At 39.9% G+C, this 23,863-nt stretch overlaps 1 pseudogene; it reads right to left on the reverse strand.

Moving 5' to 3' along the window:
* Nucleotides 1-3,497: 3,497 nt before the first annotated feature.
* LOC117538273 overlaps nucleotides 3,498-23,863 on the reverse strand; it is a 66,173-nt pseudogene continuing 45,807 nt past the window's right edge.

Raw genomic sequence — 23,863 nt, forward strand, 5'->3', positions numbered from 1 at the left:
TTTTTTTATGACGATGTGCTAAAATATGTTTCGGTACTCAAAACTTGGTACACACGTCACAGCCCACGACCTTTTGTAGAATGTAAAAACAAAACGTAATTTTTCAAAAAAACTGCTCACTAGCGCCCCCTATTGTGTGGTAGTCTCATAGTTTCTCAGAACTTCACGAATTTGGGCACAGACATTCCTCATGGAATTGAAGACATATTTGTACATACATTCCATTAGCCCCGCCCCCCAACAAGTCGGCCATTTTGAAATATTTGCGTTTTTCAGCCATTTTAAGCACATTCTTGCACACTTCTCCTAGGGGAATGATCGGAAAAATTCCAATCCAGGACACGTTCAGCCCCTATCCAATATGAAACTTAATTGAGGAGCACATTTTTGAAAAATTACTCGTGGAGGTCGTAAGCTAACAGCGAATACACCATTTTTGACGATTTACATGTCGCAAATTACTCCAAACTTCTCGGATATAGTTATTCCGATATTCACGAAACGCTGTATACATATTGCTATTATGATTGCACACATATTTCACATTGCCTTCCATTAGCCCCGCCCCCCAGAAAGTTGGCCATTTTTTTAAATGTGCCGTTTTCAGCCATTTTACGCACGTTCTTGCGAACTCCTCCTAGGGGAATGATCGGAAAAAATCCAATCCAGGACAAGTTCAGCCCATTTCCATTGTGATGCTAAATTGCGAAGGAATAGTCGATCGCTCAAACGACGACATCGTAAGCGAACGGAGAACTTTCCATTTTTGACGATTTACATGTCACAAATTACTCCAAACTACTCGGATATAGTTATTCCGATATTCACGAAACGCTGTATACATATTGCTATTATGATTGCACACATATTTCAAATTGCCTTCCATTAGCCCCGCCCCCCAGGAAGTCGGCCATTTTGAGAAATGTGCATTTTTCATGCATTTTCAGCACATTCTTGCGAACTCCTCCTTGGGGAATGATCGGAAAAATTCCAATCCAGGACAACTTCAGCGCATATCCAATGTCATGCTACATTGAGAAGGAATAGTCCTTCGCTCAAACGGGGAGCTCGTAGGCTAACGGAGAATGTACCATTTTTTACCAATTATATGTCAGATAAGCTACTGAGCCCTGCCTGTCTGCCTGGCACATCAACTCTCAAACACACACACACACACGCACACACACACCTAATGTTAGTCCAACAACGCCCTTTGCTGGCGGCATATTCATTACAAAAGACACTCGCTAACCCTAACCCTAACCCTAACCCTAATGTTTATTTGTAGATATCTCCTAAAGCCTACAAATAAAGTGTGACATGTAGGCCTGTTACATTTGTTATTGAGCGATATATATTATACACACTGTTCTGCTTTCTGCACTGCCCTCAGCAGCTGTTCTCACTGTAACATCACCTAACATCCAGGGGACATGTGATTAGTGAATAAACAAACTGTAAAGGGCAGAAAGTCTGATGCACATTTGATCATCTCAAATAACTTATAATCACAACGGGAACAGTTTGCAGAGCTGTGCTTTGTTGACAGAAGTCCAGCCATGCGTCACGCCTCTTTTAAACATCACTGTTGGCTTAAATCGTCTCAGGAGAATACTTCAGTGTACCCTCGGTTATAGCTCCTCCAGAGACACTCCTCTCTCCTCTAAATCAGTGTATCCTCGGTTACGGCTCCTCCAGACAGCCTCCTCGATAATCGATCCTCGACGACCCTTTAGAGAAATTTGTTTTCCTTCGACATCCGTTTCCGGGTCGCTGCCGGAGCACCTGGGAGTCTGGGACGCGAAAATTAGAGAAATGAGAAACGGCTCATTTCCCAGGACTCGCGCACGTCTGCTTGACGCCGGGACGACCTGCCGCCCTCCCCGACAGGCGCACGGACGCGAGGGCCCGCTCATCACTGCGCGCACAAGTGCGACCGCAGTTTTAATTAGTATTATTATTTACATTTGTATTTTTGTATTCGGGATTTTGGGAAACGGCATTTCGATCTCTCTGTCTGTACACACAAACTGAAAGATTGACAATAAAGTTGACTTTGACTTTGATACAGCCAATGAAATGCCAAGGAGTTTTTATTAGGGTTTCTTTATGTCAAAGTATATTTACTTTTTATATATATATTTTGTATTATTTTTGTATTACAGCCCACTGCCCAGAATCATTTTTTGCACTAACCCTAAGCCAGACAACAGAAAACAACACAAAAAAGAGCCAAAAGCATGTCAGAGGAAAAGGAAAACACCATTATGTTGTCCACCATTTTCCTCCAGTTCAGAGTAAACAGTCATTACACTCCACTGGCTCCGTCGGTTCACGAGTTGTTCCAAATGCTCAATTGAAAAGTGAAACACAACCAACTCCCTGGGCACTTTGTATTATTCCAAGATCACTGGTGTTACTGGCAGATTGTGGTGCATGTTTCGGGAACACACTCCTCCCTTTCAGTGTGACAGAATGAACGTGTGTGTGTGTGTGTGTGTGTGTGTGTGTGTGTGTGTGTGTGTGTGTGTGTGTGTGTGACTCAGGCTAATGTGACGAAATGCTGTCGTTGTTCAGGCCAGGAAACGAGCTGTGAATTAGGTAAGTGTGTGTTTTTAAACTGAGGCTACGCCATTATTCATCTAGCAGATTTATTTGACTGAGTTTTGCTTTAGTTTGCAAAATTCAACAGTAGTGGTTCTGTGGTTTCTTGTCTGTGTGAGCTACAGAATAAATCCAAACATTTTGCGGTGGGTTTTTGTTTTTCACTGTACTTTCAGTACCTGCTCCTTTGACTGTGAGCTACAGGAAGTCATGGGCTGGAGCTAAGCAGGTCGACACTACCATCTGGTGGCTGGAAAATACCTTTTTGCTATAGAAACATCTACAACTTGGCTTTCAGATATATTTCACAATTTACCCTTAGGAACAGGTGCATACAAAACACAAAATAAACCAATCAAAAACAGACCAGAACATTTCAATATAGAACAAACAATATTAAAATAAATTAAAAAGGGCTCATATTCCTCTATTACGCTCAACAGTTGTGTTGCATTCTTATTTTTCATGAATTGATGGGCTTTAATACTTTTAAATAACTCATAAAAGACACAAAACTCAGGATTCACAGAAAATACTATAAATAATGTCCTTCTGAGAATGCTTCCATAATAGTGGAAAGAAAACATTCAGAATATATTATTTAGTCATTATTAATTATATTATTATAATTAATTGTTTGCACCTCACACAGCAATTGTTACCTGGGTATGGTTTAATTAATGGTATTTAGTCCACCTATTGTATCCCGAGGTTTAGATGACGAAGAAGGTGAGCTGCCTCGGGTGTTTTCTGTAGCACGTATAATCTTTCTTTAGTAACGTTTGGTTTTATTTTCTTTATAAAACATCATGGAACTTCAGCTCGTACTCTTTCTCTGCAATTCGTCAAAGTGATGAGACTAGTTTAGCCTGTTAGCGTAACCTTTATTTATTTGGAGTTTAGTTGATATGTACACTATGAGGAGTTTATTTTACTAACGTACAGTATCATACAAAATATATTTCTCTTAATGCAATTTAATAACTGAGGTTTCATGGTGATGTGTATTACCTTAACATGTATTGACCATAGACTGTATATATAAAGGTATTGACCCGTAGTGTCTTACAAAATATATAGCTATATAGATTGTTACAATATATTTAAAGGTCGTTGAAATTAGAGGAAGACATTTTCACCTACAATACTTTCAAGTTGTATTCCTGTCTATATTCTGAAGATTTCTAAAGATGTTATTTTTTTATATAATTCACAGACATCTGTTTAGCTGTTGACATTTAATGGTTGTGATAAAGCGTCGGCATCAGCAAAAATATTGACATTAAAATATTGATTAGAAAGATTAATGTTATATCTAATGAAAAAATGAATGGACCAAGGATAGACCCCTGTGGAACCTCTTTCTGATGGTAAAATGGCCTGAATGAGTACAGTCAGCAACGGTAATAGTTTATGGTTCAAAGTGACGCTCTATCCAGCTTTTATGAGACTAAAGGCTCTATGCACACTTTTATAAATCAGTAGGCTTTAGTTTGTTGTTAAATTACCACATATTTATAACATTATTACATTTACGTGACTGCAGTGCTATGTTCTTTAGGGAGCTTTGTGTGTGTGTTTGCTGTGGAAACAAATACAAGTTGATAACTTAAGTGCATCATTTGAATATTATTGAGAACATTTGAACAACTTTTAAAATCCACACAACATATTTTAACAGTGAGTTGTGTCCAACAGTCCACCTCACTCTTGCTGAACAGTCAGTGCACTAGTGAAGGTGTTCTACCATGTGGTCTGGTTCTCTGAGACTCTTCTCACAGTGAGCCAAGACGTCAGGTTTTTCTCCAGTGTGGGTAGGCTGGTGGAGCTTCACACTGTATGAGTCACTGAACTCTTTCTTCCACTGGACAAAGGAGTGTTTTATCTGGTGGCGCTTCAATGAGTCTGAGTCCCTGAAAGTCTTCTCACACTGGTCACAGGAGTAGGGTTTTACTCCAGTGTGGATTCTCTGGTGAATCTTCAAATAGCCTGACTGGTTAAAGCTCTTCCCACACTGGTCACAGGTGAAAGGTTTTTCTCCAGTGTGGATTCGCTGGTGAATCTTCAAATAGCCTGACTGGTTAAAGCTCTTCCCACACTGGTCACAGGTGAAAGGTTTTTCTCCAGTGTGGATTCGCTGGTGAATCTTCAAATTGCCTGACTGGTTAAAGCTCTTCCCACACTGGTCACAGGTGAAAGGTTTTTCTCCAGTGTGGATTCGCTGGTGAATCTTCAAATTGCCTGAGTGGTTAAAGCTCTTCCCACACTGGTCACAGGTGAAAGGTTTTTCTCCAGTGTGGATTCGCTGGTGAATCTTCAAATTGCCTGAGTGGTTAAAGCTCTTCTCACACTGGTCACAGGTGAAAGGTTTTTCTCCAGTGTGGGTTCGCTGGTGAATCTTCAAATTGCCAGAATTCACAAAACTCTTCTCACACTGGTCACAGGTGTGTGGTTTTCCTATCTTGGCTGTAGACTGATGTTGATCCAGCTGTTCTCCGATGATACTCTTCTCCCCCTCATCATAAAGTCTATCCGGGTTTTTGCAGGTCTCTTCCTATAAAACAAAACAACAAATCAACAGAGAAAGTGACACAAGTGTATTAGGACACATAGGAATGTCTTGATGCAAGTTAAAAATGGACGTGACAGAAGTAAAGTAAGGTTTTTAATGAAACCCGAGAATGCATTCTGACTCGTTGTAGCCTAAAATACCGCTGAATAAAGGAAGAAGTATAAATACCCATTAACTTGATACAACTAAACAACAAAGACGCACTGATTGGTTGTTTGATTCAGAATGATTTGTTGTTATTTTTAAATGAATACAAAGGGATTGGCTCTCACAGAGACATTTTTTTAAATATTATTCAAACAATGCTAAGTTTTTTTCAACCATCATGATGGAAAATTGCATACTTTATCTGTTGTAAGGTTAGAGTTATCTATAGCTAAATACAAACAACTAAAAGGGTTGAAGCACACAAACTTGTTTCATTGTTTTATAAATTAGTTATAGTATCCAGGTATCACTAGCTATTCAAATATCTACACCGTGAATTTGAAAATAATGAACATTAAATGATCACATTATATCATTAAATTCAGAGGTAGGAAGTACATTTACTCTACTGTACTGTACTTAAGTACAATTTGGAGGTACTTTTACTTGACTTGAGTATTTCCATTTTATGCTACTGTGTACTTCTACTCCACTACAGTTCAGAGGTAAATTGTGTACTTTTATTCCACTACATGTATCTAATACCTTTAGTTACTCTACAGATGTGGATGAATGATGTGAAATCTAATCAAGTGTTGAATCAGACTTTAGTTCCACCTGGAGTAAATCCACAAGCTACCCTGCAGTATACAAAGTCATTCAAACTAGCTGCACCTTTACCAGCTTTGAGAACACTTTCATGATCAATCATTATAAAACATATCATATATATTATTCTAAAATGGACCAATCTGCACAATCACTACTTTTACTGTCGCTACTTTCACTATATTTTGATGAGAATACTTTTCTACTTTTACTTGAGGAACATTTTGAATGCAGGACTTTTACTGTAACAGAGTATTCCTTCACTCTGATACTTCTACTAAGTACAAGATCTGAGTACTTCTACTTTTACTTGAGATCTGAGTACTTCTACTTTTAGTCAAGAACAAGATCTGAGTACTTCTACTCAAGTACAAGATCTGAGTACTTCTCCTTTTACTCAAGTACAAGATCTGAGTACTTCTACTTTTAGTCAAGCACAAGATCTGAGTTCTTCTAATTTTACTAAAGTACAAGTCCTGAGTACTTCTCCCACCTCTGAGTAAATGTGATTGATCAGATGTTAACATCTCCTTGTATATGCTACTTTAGCTTTAGCACTCACTATTTGCTACAGGTGACTTCCTGTTTACATCTTTGATTGATTTTGCCAGATGTTTCCTAGCAACCAATATGATTCACTCAGTATAACGAATGCTTTTTTAATTCTTCATTGTTTTCACTCAAATATGAATAATTATTTAACCAGGATTTTCACTTTTGCTTTTGCTTTTTTAATTCTTCATTGTTTGGACTCAAATGTAACCATGTAAACAATTCTGAAAACTTAATCAACAGGACTCTAGACTGCTAAACTTTAAAACAGAATGTCATTGTTTTCACTCAAATATGAATAATTATTTAACCCGGATTTTCACTTTTAAAAGTTAAAGTAACTTACCTCTGCTGATGAAGTCATTCTGCTGCTTGTGTTATCGTCTACCTGAAGTTCAGCCATCTGCAATAACAGAGATTACCATATTACTTATTAGCCAACTACAGGAATTAAAATAAACATTTTGTGTTTTTCTAAATGTTAACCTTGAGACCATTCATTTGACAAAAAAAATCACTACCACAAAGCTCAAAGAGAGATGGAGTCCATCCAGTTAGACACTTGCACATCTGACACATAATAGAGACATATCTTGTAGTGCTTTAGTTTGTGCAATTTTTAAATAAATGCAGCTTTAAAAAGAGGTAAAGCTATATATCACAAATATAAATGAAGACAATAAGTCAGTCTTGTGCAGAGAAACATACATTTCAGTCCCAGTATCCAACATGCAGAACAACAAACTCTATTTTCATAAAATATCAAAATAAGTTTGAAAGAGTAAAATAAATCTCCCTCTGCCAGCCAAACAATAGCTCCCGTAAACATCACATAGAAACGACCCAGCTGCAGAAACGCTGTTTTTCTTACCGTGAAAGTAGTTTCAATAACTCGTGCCGGTTGATGGACGTCTTCACGTGGGTCAGGTTTGAAATATGTACTGGTGTTTCCATGGTAACACAATTCAAAGGTTCCAATTCAAGTTTTATTTTGATTTGTCTTTGTTGTTGTATGTATTTGTGTCATCTGTTCCCTCAAACTTAAATAGAGGGTTGTGCTGTGTATGTTACTTTGATGTATTGTATGTAGTGCTGTAGCGTTGCGTCGACTTCAAAATATCGTCGACGACATATTTCCGCTACACACACGTGGGTCACCCAAAGCAACAAGCAGTTCGCAATCGCACTTCAAACACAATGGAGACTGAAACGGCTACCACCTCCTCCTCACAGGATTGCGCACGAAGCCCCCAAACGAAAACATCTCGCCCTAGGTCTTCAAAAGCATGGGAATATTTTAAAGTTAGTCCAAAACGCAAAGATATTTATATATTTATATCTCACTGAGACTGCTGCATAGCCTAGCAGAAGCAGCAGCTAGCTGTGGTGGCTACCATTAGCAGCTAGCATTTGCTCTCCGATTTTTACATAAAATGGAATTATGGATTATAAATTCAATCATTTTTTTATACATAGACGTTAAAAACCTATGGATTAACCGATTCAGCCGCATTTTTTCTCATTTTATTGCCATTGAACACGTCTTTTGATCAGATTACGGTGGTGAGACGATCTCCCGAGAAGCTCTGTGAAGGTACGTGTTGTGATGACTGTATTTGCTTCCCCTGTCGCGAGTCCGGATCACTCAGTGATGATACTATATACCTACATAATCTGTGGAGTCTCAGCTTTAATCGGATATATTGTATGTGCAGCTACGATAAGTAATAAGGGTACTTTTATCTTGAGTTCTGTGCCAATGTCCGTTAGCATTTTTCGTTCAGGGGTCATTTAGATGCTTCTTATGAGACTTGTGTTTTGTTTTGGTAAACATGGTTTGTATCGTCAATTAGCTGAGATTATTTCCGTTAATCTGGGATAACACATTAATAGGTTTTTAAATATTAAGATCCCCTGAGACACAGTATTGTGAAAAAAAAATGTTTACATTACGTTTTTTTTACATTACGTTTTTTATGAATTGAACAACAGAAAAATAATCGTTAGATTAGTCGACTAATCGATCAAATAATCGCCCGATTAATCGTTTTCAAAATAATCGTTTCCCCCCAGCACTAATTGTATGCAAAATCCACCATTGTCCCGAAGTATACTTTTATCCTGCTGAAGTGTGTTCCAGGTTGAGGGGGCAGAGTATGATATGGATTTTTCCCAAGCTCGGTGATACTGAGGGGACGGACAGAGTGATGTAATTTTGAGATCGTAGTCTATAGCTGTACTTTTTGTGTGATATGTAAGTGGATATGTAGAGGGGCAGCAGTCCAAGCATAGCGGTATTGATGAATTTGTACCAGTGCAGAGATCTGCGCATTGATAGTGATATCCAGTTAACTAAAGAGTACAGTGTGCAATGGTGTGTGAGGGATTTACAGTTGGTTATGAACCTCAAAGCCCCATGGTGAACAGCATCCAGCAGATGAAGGGAGTGAGCTGAGGCGTTCATGTACACAACATCCCCGTAGTCCAAGAGCAGCAAAAATGTGGCAGCTACAAGCCATTTCCTAGCACTTGTGGAGAAGCAGGCCTTGTTTCTAAAAAAAAATCCCAGTTTCAGTTTCCTTAAAAGATTGTCAATATGAGGTTTTCATCTATAGTGATGCCTAAGTATCTGTAGGTGTTAACAGATGCAATGGGGTTATGCTGTGCAGACACGATGCAGGGAAGAACAGTTGGTAACTTTTTCTTCTTGGAAAACAACATGACTTTTGTCTTGTCTGAATTTTACACCAACCTGAGGTGGAACAGGTGTGACTGAAAAGTGTCAAAAGCAGACTGCAGACGTTCAAATGCAAGGGCAGCAGTGCTAGCACAACAGTATAGAACAGTATCATCTGCATATAGATGTACAGAGGCATCAATATTTTGACGCACATCATTTATATAAATTGTAAAAAGGGTGGGTCCCAAGACCGAACCTTGAGGAACACCTCTGGGCACATTAAGAAAGCTTGAGGAGAGACCGCTGAATTGTACACATTGCTTGCGATTTGAAAGATAGTTTGAAAACCAACCAACAGCTTGGTCAGACAGGCCTATATGGGGTAACTTCTGGCATAGAATGCCATGGTCCACAGTATCATATGTGTAGGATAAGTCTATAAAAAGGGCAGCACAGTAGCTCTTTGCGTCCAAGCCTTCAACAATGTAATTTACTACTTTCAAAGCAGCCGTTACTGTACTGTGCTGCTTCCTAAAGCCTGAAGGGTGAGGAGATAGAATGTGGTTCAAGCTTAAATATTCTTTGATTTGATCATTCACCAGCCTTGGAAATTGGTCTGTAATTATTCATCACCATGGGATCACCACCTTTCAATAAGGGGAGAACATTTCCAGTTTTCCCAACATCTGGAATGACATTGTTTGTTATAGAAAGATTAAAAACTTGACACACTGGTTGGGCTATAATATCTGCAGCTAGACGTAAGAAACAAGGGGGGAGATCGCCTGCTGATTTATTGGGCTCTAGGACCTTTAGAGCCTTACAAACCTCCCCAACAGAGAAGGGGTCGAAGGAGAAAGTGTGGCTACTGGAAAAGGTTATGTAATGTTAGAAATTAAAATCAATGTTTTATGGCATAATTTAGTTTAAACATACCATCAGCTTAAATGCTGTTTTATTCTGAAAAACCAGAAGTTCTCGCACAATCTTAATGCCAAGCTTTTATTCTGAAAATCCTTCATCTCCTGTTAGCATTTAGCATGTGCCTAATATCACCATTCTAGAGATGTGAATGTACACGGAGTATTGCACACCAAAGCCTACTGACTTTAACACTACATCTATATACATCGAGATATTACTATTGCTGAATATTAAATGAAGGGACAGTTATTTTAATAAGTTTTGTTTACAGACGTGAGTTGGTATGACAACATCCGGAACTACCGTAAATGATAACTGTCGTAAAGTATTTCCAGTATTATTAAACAAATGATTGCAGTCGTTAAAATTGATTAAATAAAAATGAGAGTATGAGGAGAAAAGGCATGTTTACATGTTTACAATGAAGATAGAATGTCTGAATCCTCTGTTATGCGCGATATCGGGCAAGCGGGAAAGACGAATGTAATTAATTAATAATTCGCTTTTTCAATGACTCAAAGCGCTTTACATATACACACATTACACATATATCATACATGCAATGGTCAGATACTGTGGACAATACCCACAGGAGCAAGTTCAGGTGAAGTGTCTTGCCCAAGGACACACCGGCTTTACAGACGCAGCAGCGGCGGGTTTCACCCCTTGATCATTGCACAGCGCACTGCGCCACACCGTCCATCTTCACGCCTCGAGGTCATCGAGGCGCTTTTACAAGTACACATTGGTATTATACATGTACTGTGGACAATACCCACAGGAGCAAATCTGGGTGAAGTGTCTTGCCCAAGGACACAACGGCCTGACGCAGTGGCGGCAGGAGCGGGTTTCGAACTGGAGTTCCCCAGCACTCCCCCTTGATCTGATGATCGGATGCACAGACCACTGCACCACCCGTCCCCAAAGAATGTGTGTGGAGTCTCTTCTCCACGGCCGCGAGAGGGAGCTGCAGCTTCTCTCTCCCACAGAACCATCTTCTGCCTGTAACATTACCGTGCCATTTTAATTAAAGTACCCATTTGAACCTTATGCCAGAGACTCCATTGGTCTCATTTATCCTAAGCTTCTCTCCTGGACGCGAGAATAACGAATACTCTAATAGTAACATCTAATGTAAACATGAATGGACCAAGGATAGACCCCTGTGGAACCTCTTTCTGATGGTAAAATGGCCTGAATCAGTACAGTCAGCAACAGTAATAGTTTATGTTTCAAAGCGACGCTCTATCTAGCTTATATGAGACTAAAGGCTCTCTGCACACTTTTAGAAATCAGTAGGCTTTAGCTTGTTGTTAAATTACCACATATGTATAACATTATCACATTTAAAGTGGACCTATCATGCTAAATTTGAATAATATATTGTAGGGCCATACCTATATAAAAAATGTCTATGAAGTTTTTTTTTCAAAATACCAAAGAGATCATGCATTTTAGCCATGCCTCATTTCGCTCTATTTGCTCTTTTCCAGCCCTGTTTTTGCAAGGACTGATTCTGAGAAGTCTTCTTCGCTGCTTTTGTAGCAGACTACAGCGCCACTTACAGGCCTGGCATATGTACTACAGCGTCTCCAGTGCTTTTGAGCGGCAATGGCCGTTGCCAAACTCCCCATTCCCCTGATAGGTGGAGAGTTGCCCATATAGGCGGAGCTCCCTGTTTCTGACGTCAGAACAATTTCAAGTCTGTATCAGCTCCGTTGCAGCCCCGTTTTTAGAGATTTGGGTATTTGCAGAAAAAGAGAGAGGGTTGTGTTTTCTGACACTTGGTGAGTTCCCTGAAACACCGGGGACACATATTCATGTATAAAAGACGTACAAAAGTGCATTTTGCATGATAGGTCCCCTTTAAGTGACTGTGGTGCCTTGTTCTTTAGGGAGCTTTGTGTGTGTTATTGCTGTTGAAAAAAATACAAGTTGACAACTGAAGTGCATGCATTTGAATATTATTGAGAATATTTGAACAACTTTTTTAAATCCACACAACATCCTTTAACAGCGAGTTGTGTCAAACAGTCCACCTCACTCTTTCTGAACAGTCTCAGTGCACTAGTGAAGGTGTTCTCCCATGTGGTCTGGTTCTCTGAAACTCTTCACAGGGAGCACAGACGTCAGGTTTTTCTCCAGTGTCGGTAGGCTGGTGGAGCTTCACACTGTATGAGTCACTGAACTCTTTCTTCCACTGGTCAAAGGAGTGGATTCGCTGGTGGCGCTTCAATGAGCGTGAGTCCGTGAAACTTTTCTCACACTGGTCACAGGAGTAGGGTTTTTCTCCAGTGTGGGTTTACTGGTGGACCTTCAAATCGCCTGACCTGCTAAAGCTCTTCTCACACTGGTTACAGTAGTAGGGTTTTTCTCCAGTGTGGGTTTACTGGTGGACCTTCAATTCGGCTGACCGGCTAAAGCTCTTCTCACACTGGTCACAGGTGAAAGGGTTTTTCTCCAGTGTGGGTATTTTTGTGGTTCTTCAAATTCCCTGAACCCCAGAAACTCTTCTCACACTGGTCACAGGTGTGTGGTTTTCCTATCGTGGCTGTAGACCAGGGGTGCCCAACCTTTTTTGAACCGAGAGCTACTTTTAAAGTTGCCAGTCTGCCGAGATCTACCAGTCCAAATAGAGAGGCGTAGCCAGCCTAATACCAGGTAAATACACACTTCTACTTGTATAAAACTGACCTTTGTACGATGAATACTTCATAAAATACTGCAGATCCTTTATCTTACCTCTTTCTAATCTACACACATAGGCCTACAAGTATTTAACTGAAGTTACACAACAGTGTTGTTGATACAGAGTTGGAGTTTATTCACACGTCACATACTACAGTGGGTAATGTTTTCAAGAAACATTGAACAGTGCTGCCACATATGACACAGGGAAAACAAGAAAAGACTCTGAACCCTTTCTTTGCCATTATATAAAAATAGTGTTGCTTCAAAAGTATAAATTAGGCTTATTAAGACAACTCAGATCTGAAGGTCACAGGAATCTGCTGCCAAAGTGCAATAAAAAAGACAAAATCAATAGAATCAAACCCTTTTTTTGTTGTATTTTAGTAGAGTATAAAAAGAAATGCCTTTTAAAATAGAATGCAAGCAACACTAGTTTCTTAACCTGAATTGATGATAGACTATAATCAATTTAAGTTTGCATTATTATACCATTTTGTACAATAATTATAATGAATCCCTCCCCTTTTGGAGCGTAGAGCAGAATTAGGAGGGAATTCCGTCTCGTAGCGTTTGTGCACTGTTTTGAAATGCCGCTCCTAAATGACCCTTCTTCGATAAAGCCACGCTCGCATTGCAGATGAGACAGATGGACTTTGAATTGGAATAGATACAAAAATAATCATCCTCCCACTCGGAGTGACAATTATATATTTTGGGCTTTTTTGCTTCTGCCATAATTGCGGTCTTGTGTGTGTGCGGACTGTCACTCCTGTTGACACGGACAACGTCAGCGAAATAGTGACCACTGCCAACCAGCCACGCTCCAACACATGGGGTCACACCGGCCAATCACAAAGCTTTGATGCGTTCAAGTGCATTATTCTGGCACAGGAAGATTATGTTATAGGACATTAACGATAAAACAGAATATTGTTGTTCTATTTTTAGACACATCTCGCGATCGACTGGGAATCTCCCCGCGATCGACTGGTTGGGCACCCCTGCTGTAGACTGATGTTGATCCAGCTGTTCTCCGATGATACTCTTCTCCCCCTCATCATAAAGTCTATCTGGGTTTTTTCAGGTCTCTTCCTATAAAACAAAACAACAAATCAACAGAGAGTAATATTAGAGCAGGGGTTCCCAAACTTTGCCATGCCAAGGACCCCCATATAGCATTATCCTCTGTCGGGGACCCCCCCTGTTGCCATTTTTTTAATTTACTTTATGATGGAAAATATGACAAATTAATCATACATCTTAATACATTTTCTTAATATATATTTGTATTAATAATTAGTTATTCTTCTAAACATTTTTTGTATTTATCTTTTGTTTGTCATTCATTACATTCATTGTGTCTTCTGTTATACACATTCTTAACACAATATGAAATAGTAATATCAACAGTAAACATATTTTTAAAGCATTTTTAAAGTGAGTTATTTCTTTATATTATTATATAATTTTGAACAGTAATATGAACAATTAACATATTTTTTAGCATTTTTGAAAGCTATTTATACCTTTTTAATATTATATATAATATTCAACAGTAATATTAACAATAAACATATTTATATTCATATCTATATATATATATATATATAAACAACAGCCCTTGTCATTGCACTATGTGTGTCTCATACCTGTTCCCTCACTAGTGGGAGGGGTGGGCTTGGTGGCTCCTACACAGTTTATCAATCCTAGGTTTTAGGTTTGTCATTGTCCACTTGCAAACGTCCTCTGCGCTTTGGCTTTTCTACATTGAAAGTATTGAAAACAGACTCGCTGAGGTATGTGGTGGCAAATAGAAGAAAGGATTTGAGAGCCCTCTCAGCCAGAGCGGGATAGCCTTTTTTGACATACAGCCAGTACTGAGGGAGTGAAACAGTATGCAAGTTTCCGGAGCCATGAGGCATTTGAAAAACGGCCAGCCAGTTGATGATTTTCAGAGGAGAGGAATTCACTGATCTCCCTTCGCAGTTCAAAAACACAATTCAGCACCGCCCCACGGGAAAGCCAGCGCACGTTGGAGTGGAGCAGTAACACCTCAAACTTTGCGCCCATCTCGTTACACAAAATACGCTTAGCAACAAGTTCCTCGCGATGGAGCATGCAGTGCGTTGCCACTACATGTGGGGCCTTCCGCCTGATCAAAGCTGTCACTCCGCTTTTTTTGCCGGTCACTGTTTTAGATGTACTCATCTAAAACTTGGAAAATGTCTCTTCCAGTGCTTTGCAAAATAATATTTCCTCAACAAAGTTGTCTTCTGATATAAATCTGATGTATGCAAGCAATTCTGCGACATTTGCTACATCCGTGCTCTCATCCAGCTGCAGAGCGAAATATTCCCTTGCTCCAAAAGCTGAGCAGATTTAAGAATGATTGACAGCATACCCTTTGACAGATCACCCATTAAAAGAAAGAAAAAGACCCCTCCCAAAGTCCCAATAAGGACGAGTTTGATTCCTTCGGACAAAGATTTAGATTGAGCGTATTTCCTGACAGAGCCCCTCCTCCAGCACACATGAACGCGCGCACATGAACAAAAGAGGGCACGAGATAAGTTTGTGCACAGATCTTTCGGCTGTAGGCGTCTGACCCCCGCACTGCTGCTGCATTCGTTTCTTGACTGGCGCTCCGGACGGATGGCGGTAAGTTGTCACAGGCTGATTAAACCCAATTCGAGGCGTCTCTTGCCATTTTTATTTTTTGAAAGGTGACTTGGTAAGTGGAAATGACTGTCTTTTGATTTAGTTTGAGCATATTTCTATTTTCATCTAATTCCACCCCCACTATCTGCTGGCGTCATAGCCATAAGGAGGGGGTGGAGAAAAAGGGGGAGAGGCCTGGGCTGGGAGGGGGCGGGTAGACAGTCTCACGGATAACTTCAAAGAGACACCTAGATTAACATCAAAGGCTTATAACACACCAGTGTGAAATCACACCTGCCTGTTATAACACCTCACATCAAAGGGCAAACATCAAAGGCTAATTAGATTACACAACAAAGGGCTCTGAGGGGCAGGGGCCAGACAGCATAACTTCAAAGAGACTGCCTTAATCAACACCTAGATTAACATCAGAGGCTTATATCACACCTACCTGCTATAACATCAAAGGACTAGACTACAAAGGGGTGTGAGGGGACAGGGGCCAGACAACATAACTTCAAAGAGACTGCCTTAATCAACACATCAAAGAATTAGACAACAAAGGGGTGTGGGGAGACAGGGGCCAGACAGCATAACTTCAAAGAGACTGCCTTAATCAACACATCAAAGAATTAGACAACAAAGGCACTACACAGGGGGGCTTTTCACACCTACCTGTTATAACACCCATCAAAGGATCTCGAACAATGGGAGACGGGACTTAGCTCATTTGCATAATTGGGGGCGTGTCCACCTGTCACTTTTCATGCATACTAATGTGATTGAAACAGCATTGTTACTACTACTATCGTAATCTCCACCTACGAGCTGGTGGTCTACCTCCTGAACGGTTAAAGCCTCTCCCCCTCCCATACCTAGTACTCATAACCCTGCCCCTGATCGGAGACGAAAGCTGACTGCACCCCCGCCTGAAGAGGACAGAGACGGTGATCTTTACCACTGACACAGGGCGGGGAGGTCAAAATACGTTTTTAAAAACAAAGGGTCTGTCACGAGGAGGAGGATCCAGGCGGTCCTCATTGGTTCGGGGGTTTATCTAAAGAAATGGTTGTCCAATTGTTTTTATTCTGAGGTGGAACAGGTGTGACTGAAAAGTGACAAAAGCAGACTGCAGACGTTCAAATGCAAGGGCAACAGTGCTAGCACAACAGTATAGATCAGTATCATCTGCATATAGATGTACAGAGGCATCAATATGTTGACACACATCATTTATATAAATTGTAAAAAAGGGTGGGTCCCAAGACCGAACCTTGAGGAACACCTCTGGGCACATGAAGAAAGCTTGAGGAGAGACTGCTGAATTATACACATTGCTTGCAATATGAAAGATAGTTTGAAAACCAACCAACAGCTTGGTCAGACGGGCCTATATGGGGTAACTTCTGGCATAGAATGCCATGGTCCACAGTATCAAATGCATTGGATAAGTCTATAAAAAGGGCAGCACAGTAGCTCTTTGCTCACTACTTTCAAAGCAGCCGTTACTGTTCTGCTTCCTAAAGCCTGACTGGTGAGGAGATAGAATGTTGTTCAAGCTTAAATATTCTTTGCTTTGATCATTCACCATTATTGGGGTCTAGGCCCTTTAGAGCCTTACAAACCTCCCCAACAGAGAAAAGTCTGGCTACTGGAAAAAGTTAAGTAACATCTAATGTAAACATGAATGGACCAAGGATAGACCCCTGTGGAACCTCTTTCTGATGGTAAAATGGCCAGAATGAGTACAGTCAGCAACAGTAATAGTTTATGGTTCAAAGTGACGCTCTATCCAGCTTTTATGAGACTAAAGGCTCTATGCACACTTTTAGAAATCAGTAGGCTTTAGCTTGTTGTTAAATTACCACATATTTATAACATTCTTATATTTAAGTGACTGTGGTGGCTTGTTCTTTAGGGAGCTTTGTGTGTATTTGCTGTGAAAAGAACAAAACAAGTTGACAACTGAAGTGCATGCATTTGAATATTATTGAGAACATTTGAAATCACCACAACATCTTTTAACAGCGAGTTGTGTCAAACAATCCACCTCACTCTTTCTGAACAGTCTCAGTGCACTAGTGAAAGTGTTCTCCCATGTGGTCTGGTTCTCTGAAACTCTTCACAGTGAGCACAGATGTCAGGTTTTTCTCAAGTGTGGGTAGGCTGGTGGAGCTTCACACTGTATGAGTCACTGAACTCTTTCTTCCACTGGTCAAAGGAGTGGATTCGCTGGTGGCGTTTCGATGAGCGTGAGTCCGTGAAACTTTTCTCACACTGGTCACAGGAGTAGGGTTTTTCTCCAGTGTGGGTTCGCTGGTGAATTTTCAAATGGCCTGACTGGCTAAAGCTCTTCCCACACTGGTCACAGGTGAAAGGCTTTTCTCCAGTGTGGATTATCTGGTGGCGCTTCAATGAGCGTGAGTCCGTGAAACTCTTCTCACACTGGTCACAGGTGAAAAGATTTTCTCCAGTGTGGATTATCTGGTGGCGCTTCAATGAGCCTGAGTCCGTGAAACTTTTCTCACACTGGTCACAGGTGAAAGGATTTTCTCCAGTGTGGGTTCGCTGGTGGATCTTCAATGAGTCAGACCTGCTAAAACTTTTCTCACACTGGTCACAGGTGAAAGGTTTTTCTCCAGTGTGGATTCGCTTGTGAATCTTCAAATCGCCTGACTGGTTAAAGCTCTTCCCACACTGGTCACAGGTGAAAGGTTTTTCTCCAGTGTGGATTCGCTTGTGAATCTTCAAATAGCCTGCCCTGCTAAAACTTTTCTCACACTGGTCACAGGTGAAAGGTTTTTCTCCAGTGTGGGTTCGCTGGTGGATCTTCAATGAGTCAGACCTGCTAAAACTTTTCTCACACTGGTCACAGGTGAAAAGATTTTCTCCAGTGTGGGTTCGCTGGTGGATCTTCAATGAGTCAGACCTGCTAAAACTTTTCTCACACTGGTCACAGGTGAAAGGTTTTTCTCCAGTGTGGATTCGCTTGTGAATCTTCAAATTGCCTGACTGGTTAAAGCTCTTCCCACACTGGTCACAGGTGAAAGGATTTTCTCCAGTGTGGGTACTTTGGTGGCGCTTCATTATCCCTGAACTCCAGAAACTCTTCTCATACTGGTCACAGGTGTGCGGTTTTCCTATTGTGGCTGTAGCCTGATGTTGATCCAGCTGTTCTCTGATGATACTCTTCTCCCCCTCATCATAAAGCCTATCTTGGTTTTTGCAGGTCTCTTCCTATAAAACAAAAAAATAAATCAACAGAGAAAGTGACACAAGTGTATGACACATATGAAGGTTTTTAATGAAACCCGAGAATGCATTCTGACTCGTTGTAGCCTAAAATACCGCTGAATAAAGAAGAAGTATAAATACCCATTAACTTGATACAACAAAACAACAAGGACGCACTGATTGGTTGTTTGATTCAGAATGATTTGTTGTTATTTTTAAAATAAATACAAAGGGGTTGGCTCTCACAGAAACATTTTTTAAATATTATTCAAAACATGCTAAATCTAAAGTGTTTTCTTCAACCAATATCATGATGGAATATTGAATACTTTATCTGTTATAAGGTTAGAGTTATCTATAGCTAAATACAAAAAACTAAAAGGGTTGAAGCACACAAACTAATTTCATTGTTTTATAAATTAGTTATAGTATCCAGGTATCACTAGCTATTACAATATCTACACCGTGAATTTGAAAATAATGAACATTAAATGATCACATTATATCAGTAAATTCAGAGGTAGGAAGTACATTTACTCAGGTACTGTACTTAAGTACAATGTTGAGGTAATCCATTTTATGCTACTTTGTACTTCTACTCCACTACATGTATTTAATACCTTTAGTTACTTCACAGATGTGGATGAATGATGTGAAATATAACCAAGTGTTAAATCAGACTTTAGTTCCACCTGGAGTAAATCCACCAGCTACCCTGCAGTATACAAAGTCATTCAAACTAGCTGCACCTTCACCAGCTTTGAGAACACTTTCATGATCAATCATTATAAAAAATATCATATATATTATTCTGAAATGGACCAATCTGCACAACGACTACTTTTACTGTCGCTACTTTCACTATATTTTGATGAGAATACTTGTGTACTTTTACTTGAGGAACATTTTGAATGCAGGACTTTTACTGTAACAGAGCAGGGTTTCCCACACAGACTATACTTGGGCGGGCCGCCCATGTATATTAACGGCCGCCCAAGTATATTTCGCGACCCATTAGGGTTTTTTTTTTTTTTTATAATTTTTTTTTGTATTCGTCCGTGACCACGACGCCATCTGCGATCGATTAACTTGTGGACAATGATCCCTCGCTCCCTTGCTCTGATCTCGCCTCCTTCTGGCCTGTTAAGTGGCCTGCCTCACACAGGGTGACTGGCTGTCCACATGATGTGGCCTGCCAACATGGCCACTGTCATACAGATCATAAATCAAAGCCCTTGATTGGTCTCTGTGTGTCATTCAAGCTCGGGATAACCTCAGCTCAGGTGAGGTAAAGGACTCTCCGAGTGTTTAGATAGTTAACAGTCTAAGTTCTCAGTGGGTCTCAAACGGTGTGGTCACCATTTATGTAAACACATATTTCCATTTGAGAGGGTAGTGATTGGTCTAATGCAGGGGTGGGGAACCTCCGGCCTCCGGGCCGCATACGGCCCTCGAGACAATTTGGTACGGCCCTCGAGGTAATTTATAAACACACGCAAAAAAGAAAAAAATGTAAGAAATCTAGACCGAAAACAAATTAAACAAGCGAGTGCCTGTTTTTCCTGGCCAAGGTCAGGGTCCTTGAACACAACACGAGTGTAACGTGTCATCACGTGGTATATGTCTCGACTGACAGGGATGCAGTTCTGACGGAGAGCACCAGAACGTCTCTCCAGCACGGTACCCATAAGGAGCCGTACAGATGCCGCAGTTTCTGCGTGGCTGTGTCTTTAGTTGAAAGCCCAGTGGCGATCTGTTCATCCGTCATACTGATCATACAGTCAATAACTTTGTTGTTATTAGCATCTGGTTAGCTAGCTATGCTAACGAATATAAGAAGCTTTTTCTACAACCAGTGAGGTAAAGAAAGACACATCTTTATATGATCATTATAGTTATAAAAAAATAAGAGAATAAAGTAAACAGGTACAAAGTGATTTGTAAAATATTCATAAAGAAAAATAAATCTGCTTCCAGTTCTGTTTCATATGGGTGTTGAGAGATGTTTCCATAGATCTCTTCATGTTGCTCTCAAAGTGCACCAGATTGATGCTTTTAACTTCAACATTTAAAAAAAATCTTCTTGGATAGGAAACTAAATACATTTGCACACATCTTGTGTCCATATCTTTCTGTTTTGGTGGTCACGCCACACCGTGCATGCATACGCGAGTCATGGTGAGATATCTGGGTTAAGAGTTTGCTTTTTCTTTGCACAGAATGAAATGAATGGGCTGTGATTTTAGTTATTTTAAGCAGAGGTCAATAATTTGTACGGCCCTCTGAGGATATTGTAAAAATTGAAATGGCCCTTGAGAGGAAAAAGGTTCCCCACCCCTGGTCTAATGGATAGTGAGGTGGGCTGAAGATCGGAAGGCTGTGAGTTCAAATCCCGCCAGGAACACCACCACTAGTCTGCCCTTGAGTAAGGCACTTAGCCCTTAGTTACTCCAGGGAGAATGTCCCTGTAATCGGTCATTATAAGTCGCTTTGGATAAAAGCGTCAGCTAAATGAAATGTAATGTGATTAGTAAAATATGCATGAATAAATAAATAAAAAGTTAACTAGGTGAAAAAAGGTAAGATTTTAAAACTTGACTAGTCTTTGCTGCTGCCTCAAAGAGGAGCAGGGGGGAGAGGAGGGAGAGGAGGGAGACAGGAGAGGCTGGTTCAGGAGCACAGACACACTCACAACTATAAATGAACCAAAAATAAATTAATAAACAAGTTTCAGTGTTTTTTTCATATTGGAAATGGTATGTTATTGGTTATGGCCATGATTTTATGATTATTGAAATGTATACAGTTCTGTTTAATATAGGTGTTTCCATAGATCTAGTCTCTTTATTTTCCCCTCAAAATGCACCAGATTGATGCATTTAACTCCAAAATAAAAAATAAAATCTTACCGGGGGGGCATGCCCCTGGACCCCCCTAGAGGATTTGAGGTCGACCCCCATTAAAAATCACATGGATAGGTTCCTAAATACATTTATAAATATTTTAAATAGTAACCCATTTCCATATGTTCATGTGTGGGTAGTAGATTTAAACTATAGGGCTATCATTATGGGCCCTGCCTGTACCTGTTCGCTCTGCCATCGCGTGAAGGGTCTGCTAACAAGCGACCAACAGAAAGGTTAATGTTGTTGCACATCAACTCAACCCCCCCCGCTACCACCACCCCCCAAAGTATATTTCAGATCTGTGGGAAACACTGCAGAGTATTCCTACACTCTGGTACTTCTCCTTTTACTCAAGTACAAGATCTGAGTACTTCTCCTTTTACCCAAGTACAAGATCTGAGTACTTCTCCCACCTCTGAGTAAATGTGAATGATCAGATGTTAACATCTCCTCGCATATGCTACTGTAGCTTTAGCACTCACTATTTGCTACAGGTGACTTCCTGTTTACATCTTTGATTGATTTTGCCAGATGTTTCCTAGCAACCAATACGATTCACTCAGTATAACGAATGCTTTTTTAATTCTTCATTGTTTGGACTCAAATGTAACCATGTAAACAATTCTGAAAACTTAAATCAACAGGACTCTAGACTGCTAAACTTTAAAACAGAATGTCATTGTTTTCACTCAAATATGAATAATTATTTAACCCGGATTTTTACTTTTAAAAGTTAAAGTAACTTACCTCTGCTGATGAAGTCATTCTGCTGCTTGTGTTATCGTCTACCTGAAGTTCAGCCATCTGCAATAACAGAGATTACCATATTACTTATTAGCCAACTACAGGAATTAAAATAAACATTTTGTGTTTTTCTAAATGTTAACTTTGAGACCATTAATTTGACAAAACAATCACTACCACAAAGCTCAAAGAGAGATGGAGTCCATCCAGTTAGACACTTGCACATCTGACACATAATTATCAGACACAAGTACGGGCACAAGCAAAAAAATAGGACTCAAGAGCACAACCAGGCAAAAAGGTCTTTAGTCAAGCGTTTAATCCAAAAGGTAAAAATAAAACAGGCAATGATCAAAAAAAAGTACTGACTGGAAGCAACGAAAAACAACCAACTGTGTTGGCGGAAAACTACTAAAGAAGCAACAAAAAAACAACCAACTAGGTGGTACAAATGCTAAGCAGCTAGAACAATAGCTTACGTCAGGAGAGAAAATGGAGCACTTTCTGCTATACAGACAAGACCAACTGGCACTGACCAAGGAAACAGCACAGACTAAATACACAGGTGAGGAGTAATCATTAGGGACAGCTGAGGCTCATTGAGGCCAGGCAGGTGATTAACAGGGAGCAAATATACACAGGTGAGGGAGTGAGGCGATCAGCCAGGTCCAGGCTGTGACAATAAAAGAGACATATCTTGTTGTGCTTTAGTTTTTGCATTTTTTAAATAAATGCAGCTTTAAAAAGAGGTAAAGCTATATATTACAAATATAAATCAGGGGTGCCAACTTTGGGTTCCTGGCTGGAGTGAGATTTTGATATCATGGGTTTAATTATACATATGCGCACTAAATGACTGCTATCGTGTCAGTAGCGGGACCTTAGCATATATATAGGATATATATACAAATACACGATATTGGACACAGACTTTAAAGGGCACAACGTTTCATTCACTAATGAAAGTCAAACACATGTTTGTTTCCACTGTTTTATTGTGTGCATAGGCCTGTCGCGATAACCAATTAATTGACTTATCAAATGATAAATAAAAATGAACTCGATAACTTTTCTGACCTCGATACATTTCCATTTACATGAGGATGTGACTAGCCGTTTGAAAGGATGTACTTGAATTATTATTATATATTATCATGATGTCAGTGGTCTAAAATGGTCATACAACGGTGCCGACAATATTATCGTTTATCGCAATAATTTCAAGGAAAATATATCCAACAAAATTAATTATCGTGAGAGGCCTATACATGAAACACACACACACACAAATCTACAGACTTACTCCAAACTACCAAAAGAGCCATTTTGCACCCTTTTCCAACACATTTTTTTGTCTGGAGCCGCAAAACATATTTGATAGCTTGATAAATAAGTAAATTCTTAACATGTGACACGTTGTTAATCCAGTACAGACCACTGTCAAGGACTATAATGAAGGTTGCTAAGGAGGATCAAGAAAGAGAAAGGAAAAGAGGTTAAAAGACGGAGCGCTGGACGTCAGATAAATCACCAGAAGAAGAA

This window comes from Gymnodraco acuticeps, unplaced genomic scaffold, assembly GCF_902827175.1.
Source record: "Gymnodraco acuticeps unplaced genomic scaffold, fGymAcu1.1, whole genome shotgun sequence".
In the NCBI taxonomy this organism is placed as follows: domain Eukaryota; kingdom Metazoa; phylum Chordata; class Actinopteri; order Perciformes; family Bathydraconidae; genus Gymnodraco; species Gymnodraco acuticeps.